Source organism: Rattus norvegicus, chromosome 1 (genome assembly GCF_021556685.1).
Source record: "Rattus norvegicus strain SHRSP/BbbUtx chromosome 1, alternate assembly SHRSP_T2T, whole genome shotgun sequence".
Taxonomy (NCBI): domain Eukaryota; kingdom Metazoa; phylum Chordata; class Mammalia; order Rodentia; family Muridae; genus Rattus; species Rattus norvegicus.
The window spans coordinates 4,149,145-4,161,641 of NC_141534.1; the positions used below are offsets into that span (position 1 = coordinate 4,149,145).

The window sequence follows — 12,497 nt, forward strand, 5'->3', positions numbered from 1 at the left end:
GTAACTGAGTTGGGGGGTGAGGACAGAGATGGAAACAGATACTTTCTGGCTAGTCACTGCAAGGTCTTGTCTTTGACTGGGTCATCTGAGGTGCCTGAAAGTGCACCATAATCATTGCAAGACATCAATACGGTGGGAAGCATTTTGAGCCTGGTGGCCCCCCAGCCTATAATTCTAACTACTGGGGAGGTGGAAGAAAGAAGATCATGTGGTCAGAGCCAACCCAGAGAACTTGTCTTGGGATAAAGAATTTAAAAAATGGCTGGGAGGTAACTTAGAGTGCCAGGTAGCACGCAGGAAGCCAGGCTTCGCTCCTCAGTACTGCAGACGCAAACTATCGTGAAGGACAGTCCAAACATTGGCACCTGCAAAGGCATGTGCCGCCATATCCAACTTAAAACCAATTATTAATAAGGTCCAAATCAAATATTAGAGCTAGAGATCCTCTTGAATTGGGGGGATGACGGAGACCCATCAATTGTTTCGTTGACTAGGTTTCCCGAGCTCCAGCTTAGCTTGGAATTTTTAGTGATTAACAATAACCTTTTCCTACCTCTATGTTATATCCTTTATTCGACCTCTTACTGTACGGTTTTTCCCATTTTATGTTTCTTCTTGTTTACCTAATTTCAGAGCACACCATAAACGGCAACCATTCAAATACATCACTAGACTCCACTTGTTTATTATTTCCGTCCAGCCTTTTCTGGAAAGAGATATGGGCTTTTTGCTAGTCTCATTCTCTAAGCACTTTATATTTTGGAGTCAAGAAGGTGTTGTTTGAGAAGAATCTATCTTTAGCATTCTCTCTCTCTCTCTCTCTCTCTCTCTCTCTCTCTCTCTCTCTCTGTGCATGTGTTATGTGTGTGTACATGTTTGTAGCCTGTGCAGGTGCTCCGAGCACATATGTGTGCATATGTGTAAAGGCCAGAGATCAAAATCAGGTGCATTCTGCCTTAGTCTTTGAGAAAAAGTCTCTAAGTGAACCTAGAGCTTATTGGTTCAGCTAGGCTGAGTAGATTGTGAGCCTCAGGGTGGTCATCTCATCAACTTGCCCTGGAAGTGGCCCTTTACACGGGTTCTGGGGATCTGAACTCGGGTCCTCGTTCTTGTACAGCAAGCACTTTACTGATTGGGCTATATCGCTAGCCCCACACTTTCATTTTTTTTTTTGCAATTAATAGAGAAGTTTTGGCGGAGGAGAAACAAGTACCCAGTTCTGGAGTAAGAAAGAAGACAGAGTAGAAACCTAGACAAGAAAGAGTGGACAAATAGCTTGTTTCTCCTTTGACATTGAAGGGGAAGTACAGGTCATCAGCAGAGCAGGTGTGAAAGTCCTTCTGAGGGGCTGATCTCAAGGTCTGAGTCTCCTGGCCAAGGGTGGCATCAGAACTGTGGAAGTTACCATGGACCTAGGTAATTATAATGTCCAGTGTAGTCAAAGCAGGCTATAAAATGCAGGAACTTCCAAATTGTTCTGCGCCTATGGCCACATAAGCTCGCTTTCTCTCTCTCTCTCTCTCTCTCTCTCTCTCTCTCTCTCTCTCTCTCTCTCCTCTGTCTTTCTCCCTCTCTGTCTCCATCTCTCTATCTGTCTCTGTCTGTCTGTCTCTCTGTCTTTCTTTCTCTCCATCTCCCTGTCTCTCTGTCTTTCTTCCTCTCCATCTCCCTGTCTCTCTGTCTCTCTGTCTCTGTCTGTCTCTCTGTCTCTCTCTCTGTGTGTTTGTGTGTGTGTGTTTGTATGTGTATGTGTCTGTGTGTATGTACACATGCCATGGTATGTATATAGAGGTCAAAAGGCATCTTCTGTCTTCTACCCTGTGTGACACACAGGTCACACAGGTTGTCACGTATAGTGGCAGTGCCTTCACTGGCTGCTGACACATTTACTTCATCTTAACACTCAAGAGGGGAAAAACGACCAAGGATACAGTGCATTTGAAAATTCCACACTAGCATGCTGCCCACCTAAACATAGTTTTCGTTCTTTCGCTTTGTTTTTCAGAGTTACTAGCTCGCTTTCACCAAGTAAGAAATCCCCGAGTTAAGGATTAATCTTTCCCACGCATCATTTCTCTCATCCATTCTCATCAGCTAACACTGTTGTACAGTTTATCTATAAAACAATTATTATAAAATCTATGTGACGGATTAGTGTTTGATGGAGAGACAGTTCTTGGTAACTGAATAATGTGTTTGCAACAAATCGCTCTGAAAGACAATTGAACATAATTACTTATTATTAAGTCATTTGCAAGAAAAATAACACCAGGACACTTAAGTGGGTAAATAGAACATCTAATCTATGTCAGGGGATCATGCCACCCATATCTTTAGTGCGGAAGAACTTAGCAGGCATATTTCTGTAAAAGGAGAAAAAGCTATAGAACGTTTTAGTATTTTCTAGGGAATGGAAATTCTAACTGAAGACAGAGTTCCTCTGAGAAGCTGAGTCTTCTCCAGGTTTCTCCTATACCCAGCACCGATGGTGTCCACCTATGGGGCTGCCAGGCTTCTGTCTGAGGTGGTTATGACCTGATAAACCCAATGTGAACAGTGGCCAACTCTTAACCTCAGGGCCACTGTCTGACTGTAGGATTTTCTTCTGATTGAAGTGTAACTGAAGAACAGCCTTGCCAACTCTGGTCAGTCTTTGCTTCATCAACAGAATGTCTTCATTTTCCAAGGCCAGGACAGAGCAACTTACAAGTGAATCTGAACAAAGGAGGAACAAATATTTAAGAGAAAAATACTATAAAGACAAAAGTTGATTAGGATCTTATCATAAAATGTAGAGATAAAGTTATGAAGATGACTATTTTTACATTAAAATATTTAAGCCATAATTGCATTGTCCTGCTCATCCTCAGGATAAGAGAGAAATTCATCTAGAACAACTTGGGAAGAGGATAATTTTTCCAATAAAGGGAGCTGAGAGCATGGGTTGACATTTTTCATATTTGAGTTTCCCAGCAACTGGGAGACTCATTTCTTTCCCTAAATATATTCAAGGATTTCTCCACATTTCACCAGGTCTTTTCTTAATCCTCTTATATTAAAATCACTCTTTCCCAAATATCTGAAATATAGAGAAATCCTTATCAAATTTCTCTTCTTCAATTGCCAGCTGATCCAACCCTGTCAGGTCATTATCTGCCAGTGGTTTCCCTGGTCAGTGGGACAGTTTTGAACGTTCTTATCACAGACTTATACCAAAGTCCTATATCTTCAACAAGATACAGAACCTTTCCTTATAATTGATTCTCATTGAGTTATAGAATATTTATAACCTCAAATGTTCACCAACTCTCAGAGAACCAGAGGTTATGATGCCAGAGGAACAGCTGTTGCAGTACAGATGGCATGAATGGGGTTACTCGGCTGTAAGAGTTTTCCAGTATGTGATGTCTTCTGTAATGTTGTGGCAATCTGAACAATATGGTTCAATAATGAGAAGAGTTCTGTACAACCAAGAAGTTGAGGGGAAGGTAGGTAGATGGGAAAGGATACGAATCTAGTTGTTAGAAAAGAAATGGAGGGAGGAAGGAAGGGAGGGAGGGAGGGAGGGAGGGAGGGGCAGAGGGAAGAGGAATAGAGACAGTTCATGAGGTGGCTCAGCATGCAAAAGCACTAACTCCACAAGCCTGAGGCTGAGTTTGATTATTAGAGGCCACAGTGGATGGTACTAACTCTTGAAAGGTATCCTCTGACCTCAATGCATACCTATTATACACACACTTCACCTACCCAATAATGATCTTAAAGGAAAAAGTAAATGCCTTTATTCTACCATTAAGAATCAATTGAAGGGGGGTTGGGGATTTAGCTCAGTGGTAGAGCGCTTGCCTAGCAAGCGGAAGGCCCTGGGTTCGGTCCCCAGCTCCGAAAAAAAGAAAAAGAAAAAAAAAAAAAAAGAATCAATTGAAGGGGGCTAGAGAGATGGCTCAGTGGTTAAGAGCACTGGCTGCTGTCCCAGAGGTCCTGAGTTCAATTCCCAGCAACCACATGGTGGCTTATAACCACCTGTAATGGGATCTGATGCCTTCTTCTGGTGTGTTTGAAAACAGCGACAGTGTACTCACATATATTAAATAAACAAGCCTTGAAAAGATTAGTTGAAAATTTCTAGTCTCTCTGTTATTGTTACTTTTCTCATTATCAAAGAACTGAATCAAATGGCAGAGCCTCCTCCCTGGAGCACCATAGAGAGGAGCGCTCTGTGCGATGGCAGGGTCTTTGGAGTTTCTTTGGCTTGTATTGCCATTATTTTTACTTAATAGTCTTTCCTGGTATTTCCTTCTGTGGTAACTTTATCAGAAGGTGCATTACTCAGTAGACTTTAAGACCAAGGAAAGAATAAGCCTCTAGTTTAAAATGTTCAAAGTAAAAGTTTATTAATTGCTGGAGATCGACATTTCTCTCTGGCTCATAACCATTGAGTAAAAGATGATTATGCATTTGTCAAGGATCTTGGATATGCAGCTTGGGAGGATATGGCATTATAGCCTATGGGTATAACTAGTGTCTTGTGTACAGGTCTACGTTCTCATTCATATATATGTGTATACACACACACACACACACACACACACACACTGTGTCTACGTTCCCACAGCTGAGATTACAGGCAAGCATAGTCGTAGGGTTTCTATCACTATGATAAATACAATAGCCAAAGGCAACATGGGGAAGAAAGAGCTTATTTCGGCTCATACACTTCTAGGTAGGAGTCCAAACCTGAGGGAAATCTGAGCAGGAACCTGGAGGCAGGAGCTGAAGCAGAGACCAATTGCTTTGCATGGCTCGCTTAGCTTGCTTTCTTGTACAACTCAGGCCCACCTGTCCAAGTGTGATATCCCCTGTCCCCAGTTGGCTGGGCCTGACCACATCAATCATTCATCAAGAAAATGCTCTACAAACTTGCCTGTTGGCCAATCTTTTTGGGGGGAGTTGGAAATCCACAGTAATCCATGCCTATAATAAATTAATTTTTCTAAAGTGAATTAATGAAAATTAAATCATATTTAAATATTATTTCGAAAAATATATACATGTATGTATTTATCAAAAGAATATGTCAAAATGTATATGCTACATAAGATATTATATATGTTTGATATATAAAAAGAATATATAGTCTTTATAAATATTTGAAAGATATTAAGCATCTATCTCTCAAATATATACAATATATGTAATATATAATATAAAATATATAATATATATCAAATATTATACATATATATAATACAATTACATTTCTATTATGTGGGACCAATCAAACCTGACTTTTTTTATTGGATATTTTTAAATTTACATTTCAAATGTTATCTCTTTTCCCAGTTTCCCGTCCACAAACCCCCTATCCCCCACTCCTCCCCCTTCTATGAGGATGTTCCCCCTCCCCAACCACACACCCTTTCCCACCCCCCCTCCCTGACATTCTCAATTAAGATTCTTTCTTCCTGGATATGTCTGGGTTTGTGCCAAGTTGACAAAAACCAACCAACTTAAGCATAGCCACACCCGGCTCTCAAGCTTCATGCTTAAAATTATGTTAATACTTCCTTCCCATTCTATTCTGACTCTCCTCCCAACAAATCGCTATGCCTACAGAGGTTCATAAATATAGTGATAGATTTCTTTTTTAAAGATTTATTTTTTTATGTGCATTGGTGTTCTGCTTGCATGTCTGTGCGAGGATGCCCAGATCTTCTGGAACTAGAGTTGCAGACAGTTGTGGGCTGCCATGTGGGGTGCTGGGACTTGAACTTGGGTCCCCTGGAAGGGCAGGCAGTGCTTTTACCTGCTGAGTCACCTTTCTAGCCCCTATTCGTAGATTTCTATGTATACTTGTATTTCTATGTATTTTTCTATCTATATTTGTATATTCTATGTGTATTTAAGGGTCCCACAATAATTACTAGGGCAAGGCCTGCATACCACAAGGACTGCTTTAGCCACAACTCTGGCTCCAGACTACAATTTCTCCCATTCAGATTCCTATGCTCCCTTGAACAAGTTGCTTAATCTCTTTGTTATTCAGTGTCTCTTGTGTAAAATGGCAGTGACACTCCATGGGTTATTTTGAAGATTAAATAAATCGATAATTTATTGATATAATTCCAGTGTCTGAATACTGTAATATGATGACCTTTGTCCTCCCTGCATAACGTGCTACCCCTCACTGCCATGCTTAGAGTAGAGACTATGATAGCCACTATGGTAGTCATGACAACTAATGAGCCAAATGATACAATGATTTCAGGACTACGGTGCAAGTTCCTCGTCCTGGACTCAAGTTACACCTTCCTGCCCTCCTCCAGCTGCAAGTGATCTCGGGAGCTGCCAAGCTCATAGAAAGGGGAAGGTTGACTAAGGGATGTGGGCAGCTTTGATGTAGGCAGCTTCTATGAGGTCGTCATTCATGCTGGGGTGGGACTTTGCAGTGATCCAGCTGTTTTGGGGTCTCCCATGCAAGTAACCTGTGATCTAGAAGTCAGACCGATAAACTCATTGATTGACCAAGTTGGGCTTTGGTAGAACTATATAAAGTCCGCTCTGTCACTTGTGCTTTATTTGTGCCTTATTTTGGGTGAAGAAATACTCATTATCATTTTCATAAGAAAAGTTAACAACACTGACCCAAGGCAGGAACTCAGTAAATGTTATCCATGGTTTCTCTAAGACAAATTCCTAAAGGCATAGCTGCTAGTTCAAAGACCAAACTATTCATGAAAATGGAGGGCACAAAACAAATTTTCTGAAAGTTTGGTCACACTTTTTTAGCATATGCTTTCCTCATATCCTAAGGTGATCTGTTTGTGTCAGTCAAACAAAAGAATGGGAAAGAAAAAGTAGTTCAGGAGTAAGCAGAGGTAAGAGATAGGTATGGTGGCTTCCATACTTCCAGTGCTCAGGAAACAGAGGGAGGGGGATTGCTACAACCCTGTCTTCACAGTGAGCTCCAAGTCAGAAAGGGTTACATAGAAGACTGTTTCAAAGAAACAAAACAAAGATAAAGGCGGGAGAGAGAGAAAGAGAGAGAGAGAGAGAGAGAGAGAGAGAGAGAGAGAGAGAGAGAGAGAGAGAGAGAAAAGAAGGAATGGGGAAGTGAAGGAAGCACCCTGAGTGCAGAAAGGGGAGGGTGAAAGAGAGATAAAGAAGTAATGAATGAATATGAGAAATTGTTGTAAACAGTTCCTGTAGAAAGAAAGATGGTGTGGCTATATTCTTATTGCACACACAGAAACATACATTTCTGTATACAGAAAGCAATCCATCTACAAAGGGACACAGGAAATCTCTGGAAGCAATAGATGATCCTTACCTTGCAATATGGATTGACCAGTGGTGCCTCCTCTACCCCATGTCACCCAGCTTTCCCAAGTCAACCATCTACTGCAACATTTACCTGGGATCTAATGACTGGAAGAAAAAAAAAATTAAACAACCCCAAGATAAAATACTGCCCTGACAATCTTACTTTCTGCCTTTCGAGGGCTAAGTAAAATTTCAGGATAAGTATTAATCAAGATAATTATTCACAACATACCTAGGTGTGGAATTTCTTGAGATCATGAACTATCTTAAATTTTGTTTTCTCAAAGGAACAGTCCTGGAATAAAGAACTGTATTCTCAAAAGGAACTGTCCAGGCTGTCGTGGACTAAAGTAACTGTAGCCGAGGGTCTTAGCCACAGTGAAAATCACAGATAGATACTGCCAGTGTGTGGGGTTTTAAATGGTAACGTCTGTAAAAGTTATGAGTCTTTAATTATGTAGCAGTGAGTGGTGCACACGTTCAATACAATTGGTGCCAAAATGCAACATGATTTATATGTACACATACATAAACATTGTAAGAAATATATGGCATATAAATATTGCATATATATATATATATATATCCATTTCTTTATTTTGTTGAATACATTCTCAGCCTACTCCAGTACTCATATCCTTATGTGTGTGTACAATGTGCCATTGGGATGAATTCCAGACATTCTAAAACAACAGTACCATCGGGCAGGATGTGCAGAAGTTAATTTCCACCACTTGAAAAGATCTTGGGCAACAATAATCTCCATATCTTATCCCCTTCCACAAAGTCTTGGTTGAACAAAGCACTCTACCTTATGTAAATGGACACCATATGCTACCAGGCTGTGCTGTAAAACGTGTCACAGGATTATGGAAAATATTCAAGCCCTGACAATTCCCTCTTCTCAGTTCTACTTTTCCTAATGCAGAGCAGATGGTTCTGTTGTGGGGCTGTACTGCTCTGATGTCTTTTACTGACAGGGCCTTGATATGTAGCCAGGGTTGACATTGAACTTGAAATCTACCTGCTTTGGATTTCTGGGGGCTGGGATTATTGGAAGTCTACCACACTCAACTCTGTTATAATTCTTGCTCTAATAAGTGAATGCCCCCTACCGCAAAACCTATTACTGTAGGCTCAAGTCGAAGATGTCCGGACCATTTCCAGATCATCACCTACTCCTTACACCCTGAAGCATGGGTAGAGGGAACATTTAATGGCAACACTACCTCTCTTTAATTCTGAGAATTATGTGTTTTTCCCCTTATCTTTACATCCTGTCTGGATCACTGCCAACCCCAGATCTGTAGGCCAAGAGTACAAATATTAGGTATGTCATCCCATCATATCACTGAATCCTGTCTGCAATACACCACCACCATGATGCCTTGGGTGAGACCCAAGCAATGCGATTTGTCAACCAGACCACACGATCCTAACCATGTGCGGCTGAATGGTGCTAACGCAAGCCCTGATGTTGCCTCAGACCACATTTATGGCCCTAGTGCCACTAATCTGCTGCCAGCAGCGCATGCCTGATCAGCGTCAATGTCCCCAAATGGTCAAGTGGTCAATGTCTCCTTGTCCCACTCACAGGATGTGCCCATGCAAAGTTAACACATCAATGCTAATAAAGAAAATATGGTGAGTGCTTATAGATGGTCCTCTTTATAAAGACTCAGGTAGAAATTCTTGGGTGCCGGGGGACAGACTTGAGAGACTGGCACAGAATTGTATTTTAAATTGTTTTCTCTCATTGAGCACGAAGGTGTCGTGCCCGTGTCAAGATAATGGTGCTTACTTTCTTGTTCCCTTCAGACGGATGACTGCCTAGAAAGTTTTTCTGCAAACAGATAATTATCTACCTCTGCCCCGCTGCCTGCAGGCCAGTGTTGGCCATAGCTCTAGCTGAGGGGAGTCCTTCTGGACATCCCGTTTCAGACTTAAACTGGGATCACAAAGTCCTGATATGGGGAGTTCCAGGCCAGGGGATGAAAAAGTAGAGGGAAGAAGGTGCTTAAATTAGCCCCTATCAACAAGAATACCCTTGGGAGGGAATAGGGAGGCAAAGTTTAGAACAGAGGCAGAAGGAACAACCATTCAGAGCCTGCCCCACATGTGGCCCATACATATACAGCCACCCAATTAGACAAGATGGATGAAGCAAAGAAGTGCAGGCTGACAGGAACTGGATATAGATCTCTCCTGAGAGACACAGCCAGAATACAGCAAATACAGAGGCGAATGCCATCATTAAACCACTGAACTGAGAACAGGACCCCCGTTTAAGGAATCAGAGAAAGGACTGAAAGAGCTTGAAGGGGCTTGAGACCCCATATGAACAACAATGCCAACCAACCAGAGCTTTCAGGACTAAGCCACTACCCAAAGACTATACATGGACTGACCCTGGACTCTGACCTCATAGGTAGCAATGAATATTCTAGTAAGATCACCAGTGGAAGGGGAAGCCCTTGGTCCTGCCAAGACTGAACCCCCAGTGAACGTGATTGTTGGGGAGAGGTTGGTAATGGGGGGGATTGGGAAGGGGAACACCCATAGATAAGGGGAGGGGGAGGAGTTAGGGGGATGTTGGCCCGGAAACCAGGAAGGGGGATAACTATCGAAATGTAAATAAGAAATACTCAAGTTAATAAAGATGGGAAAAAAATTAGCCCCTATCTTCAACAGCCCCCACACTGACTCTGAAGAAACTAAATTCACCCTCTCGGTCTCATCTTAGTGAGCACACATTTGTACTTTCAAAGTGTTTCTAAATGGCTCTTGATTCAACTTTGTTTTCCTCAAGTTTATATTATAGCTATTGGTTAGGTACGACATAGTTGCAGATAATCTTTCTGATCTATTTTAGGGAGATTAATTTATGGAGCTCTATAAGAAGCTAAAAACCTCTCTATGGATCTTAGAAAGATCTAGATGGAATTTAAATTCTGAGGAAAACAGTCACACCTATATGTCATACTTACATGCATATCACATATGTAACATATCCTTATATACCATAATCACATAAATACCACCTATGTAATAATTCATATTTATATATATTCCATAACCATGTGAACACCACATGTAGAATAATTTGTGCTTATATGCCATACAGATATGTACATCATGTAACAGTTTATATACCACACTAACGCACACTGCATATATGACAACTTATACCTATGTATCACATATATGCATGTACCAGGCATGTGACTATTATAAAATGTGCAGTATATCCTATAGAGGTGTATCCTATAGAGACCATTCTTAGGGTTTAGGGTGCTTCCAATCACACTCTTTAATTCTTTTTCCCGGAGTTTCTTTTTATGAATGTTTGCCTGAATGTATACGTCTGTCTATCTTGTGTGTACAGTGCCCCATAGAGGCCAGAGAGAGTGCTGGATCCCTTGGAACTGGAGTTACAAACAGGTCTAAGCCACCACACCTAGGACCTAGGGCTCGTACAGAAGTGCCCACCAATGGAACCCAAGTCCTCTGGAAAAGCAACTAGTGCTCTGACCACTGAGCCATCTCTCCAGCCCTGCACTGCACTCCTGATCCTCTCTGGGTTCTAACCAATTAGATGTGCGGGCAAGAGATAGAAAGGATGCAAGAGAGTAGAGGAGTCGGGAGGGATGACTTCGCTTCCTTCTCCTCCCCTAAGCATGGCTGGTTTCTTCTAACAGACACAGGCAGTGGTACTGGGGGGTCTGAAGTGGCTCACCCGTGGGAGGGTAGAATGGGGAGGAGTTAGGTGTGGGCTACAAACAGATGGGGGCTCCACCTCTGTGCTGGCTCTGTTCAGAGCCTATTGGATTATCCCGTCTTCCAGCCATGACAACCCACGCCTTCCTCCAGAGGAAGAACAGGGGGAAGGAACTAAAAAGCTCCCCATTCGATACTGCCTGGGATGGTAGACACAAAGGGAAAGAAGATGGAGGTATTATAAAGAACTCAAGGAAAGAAAACCGTGTCTTTGTATCTAATCAAGCCAAGGGGCAAGACTTGTTTTTAATATTTTATGTAAATTACTAGAAAGTTTAGGTAAACAAAAAAATATTTTTAGAGCAACTGTAGCATAATAGAGCCCATCTTAAATTTTTATTCTATCTATATTTCGAACTAGTATATTTTAGATTTGGCTCTTTTAATTTAAAATTCTGTGTAGGTTGTTATGCACCAATGTATACAAAAGCACACATAGGTACACCTAGGCACAGATATAATAATGTAAGGAAAATAACAAAGACACTTCTGGCAAGCAAAATGAAAAGCGTCATGGTTTCTGTCCTTTAGTTTATCTGTTTTCTGCATAAGCTTCCAAATCGCACATTTTATGTGTGCCTGTGTGTGGGTGTGTCATACACACATGGGTGTGTGTGTGTGTGTGTGTTTTGAGGATTCTGACTTAATAGCTGAAAGCAGGAAAAAAAGAAAGTTAAACCGTCTGTCTCTGTCCTGGGGAAACCTTGGAGTTGGATGAAGGGCTGGCAGGGTAGGAGGGTTAGTGCCAGCAAGATTAAGCAAGAAGAGGAGCCTTATGTGTAGATCATGAGAGGATAGCCTTGGTCACATGTCACTGTAAGACACATGGACGTCCATTCCAAGCTGTGAAGGACATTAAATCAAATAGGTGCTGACAACCGGAGTTACTGGGCTGTTGACATTCTAGGATGTTTACAAGTTGGGTTTTCCCAGACAGTGCAGCTTACCCCAGATCCTCTTCCACAGCACTAGTTTATGTCAGTCTTTTATTTTTCCCTATTAAAGACTTCTTTTTTGAAAATCAGAGAGAAGATTGGGGAAGTGCCAGTCACGATACAACCCTGTAGTTATGAGGGATGAGCTTGAGAGATCAACTGTATAACCTCAGGACTATATATATTTTTAAATTGTAAACTTGAAAATTGATGTGAGGGAGGGCGATAATGGGGGGAGGATGGGGAGGGGAACACCCATATAGAAGGGGAGGGGGAGGGGCTAGGGGGATGTTGGCACGGAAACCGGGAAAGGGAATAACAATCGAAATGTAAATAAGAAGTACCCAATTTAATAAAGATGAAAAAAAATTGATGTGAAATTTTTAAGTCTTTTACACACACTCTGAAGCATGGGTGGAGGGATCATTGAATGGCAACACTACTTCTCTTCAGCTCTGAGGA

General features: G+C 41.6%; 1 long non-coding RNA gene across 1 annotated transcript in view; it reads right to left on the reverse strand.

The window, feature by feature from the left end:
* Positions 1 to 1,173: 1,173 nt before the first annotated feature.
* The window catches only part of LOC148006822 (uncharacterized), an 88,565-nt gene continuing 77,241 nt past the window's right edge, over positions 1,174 to 12,497 (reverse strand). Inside the window, exons 2-3 of the long non-coding RNA XR_015648995.1 lie at positions 7,331 to 7,428; positions 1,174 to 2,715 (exon numbers count right to left, since the gene is read on the reverse strand). This is a non-coding gene — a long non-coding RNA (uncharacterized LOC148006822). The remainder of the gene's footprint in view (positions 2,716 to 7,330; positions 7,429 to 12,497) is intronic.